Source organism: Drosophila bipectinata, chromosome XL, assembly GCF_030179905.1.
Source record: "Drosophila bipectinata strain 14024-0381.07 chromosome XL, DbipHiC1v2, whole genome shotgun sequence".
Classification (NCBI taxonomy): Eukaryota; Metazoa; Arthropoda; class Insecta; order Diptera; family Drosophilidae; genus Drosophila; species Drosophila bipectinata.
Genome location: NC_091734.1, coordinates 18,813,482 through 18,815,407, shown reverse-complemented (window position 1 = coordinate 18,815,407; position 1,926 = coordinate 18,813,482). Strand labels below are relative to the sequence as shown.

Genomic DNA, 1,926 nt, shown 5'->3' with positions numbered 1-1,926 from the left:
AACTGTCTGAAATATGAAGCCAATAAATTGTCGTAACTGCGACATAGATTGTGGAGGCGGTAAATCAATTAATGCTTTTATCTTACGTGCGTTTGGCCTAATTTCCCCGTTGCTTATATCGAACCCCAGATACTCTATACGAGTTTTAAGAAAGGAGCACTTAATTACATTAAATGAAAATCCGGCCTTACTTAATGTTTCTAGTACAGTACGCAACCGTTCCAATGCCTCTTCTTTGGTTTCGGCTATAACTAACACATCATCGATATAACCGATAGCATATTTGGCAACGCGAAGCCTGGCAATCTGGTCTGCGATAAGAAACAACGGATACCTATCAGCAACGGTATTCTCATTCAATATCCTTTAATCCACACAAAGCCGATCAGTGCCGTTTTTCTTCTTTACCAACATCATAGGGCTGGCGAAAGGTGAGCAACTTGGACGAATAATAATTATTATTATTAATAATAATAATTTGCTTTCAATAATTCATCAATTTTACAGCGCACATGGTTTTTTACTTCCTTGCTAAGCCTGTAAGGACGTCGTTGCACTGTCTTTAGTAGATCTATTAAATTAATTTCTAACTGCCCTGTCGAGGCTCGAGTTTTTGGAATCCCGCTGATAAACCAATCAGAGTAAAACTTTAGGATATTTGTTAAGGCTATTTTATCGGATTCTATTTACCCTTAAATTTATCCATGACGCTTTCCTTCATTAAGGAGCATTCAGCACCCGAATCAAAACAAAATGGAATAGACTCACCGGATGCCCTTATTATTCCAGCCGGTGGAGCTACTTTGCAGATATCTACCCGCTTCTAATACGTTCGTCCTTTTGGACAAGCGGATGCAAAATTTTCTATTTCGTCACGCTTAAAGCACTTAATACTTGACCGATCCTTCGGTCCAGCCATGTTGCTGTCGCTGTGGATTTTTCCTTTGATCTGGCCCTTCTCCAAGCGAGCACGACATTCGATGTATTTATGGCCAGCCTTTCCACAGTAATTGCATTTCATCGGTGTCGGAAACTTGAACTTCTTGCGCTCCGAACCTGTTGAATCGTCGTCTATACTGCGCTTTTTGAAAGAGTGTGCGTGTAACTGTTGTTGTAGCTCATTGCGAGTTTTCACGTTGTTTGTAAAAACACAGTGCGTCAACTTGTTGTCTATTTGCGCCATGTGAGCCAGAGTCACAGATACCGCTATTTCTTCCAAATCCTTTGCTTTCCATTTTGACATAAGTAGCGTCACAATACGGCTACCGTATTCAGCGAAGCCCTCCTCCGGCTTTGGTTGACCATTCAGAACATTTAATAGCATGGCGGCAGAAGTCTCAATCCCAACAAAGCGTTGTATCCCAACAAGCGCCCAGGTGATGCCGGCAAAGCAAATTTGGGAAATCCACTGTGATGCGCAGCCTTCTAGTGCCTTGCTTAGGGCGATCACCAGGTTGCTACCCTCGAGCACGTTATCTGCAAAAATAATATCAACTGTTGAACACCAAGAGGAAGCATCCGCTCCAGCACTGTCAGGATTGAATTTTGGCAAAGTCACATATGACGCTTTTCCATCGGTTGGTGGGTTGCGGTTTTGCAGCTCCAACGCTGACAAATACCGATCGGTGGCACGATCAGTAGGCAAAGCAGATCCCACTTCTGATGTCGGAGATCCGTCCATAGTTTCCATTTTCAAGCACAATTGCACAGCAAGTTCTGTTCGTTACTAGAGACGCTTCGCAACTGAACTGCGTAACACAGAGTTTTCTCTAATTTTACCATTCTTGTAAATTCTATTGCTCTCTCTGTTTCTCTTAATTCAGTCCGCGCTCTACAATCAGACCATGCTCAGCAGCAGAGTGTGTCCCTTTTTCTCAGCAACTGTGCGTATTTAAACTACTAGCGAAAATGTACGTACAATGGGCA

The 1,926-nt window shown here is 42.7% G+C and overlaps 1 pseudogene; it reads right to left on the bottom strand.

Annotated features, from left to right (window-relative positions):
* Positions 1 to 682: 682 nt before the first annotated feature.
* LOC138926522 (uncharacterized) lies at positions 683 to 1,681 on the bottom strand (annotated as a pseudogene).
* Positions 1,682 to 1,926: the final 245 nt, after the last annotated feature.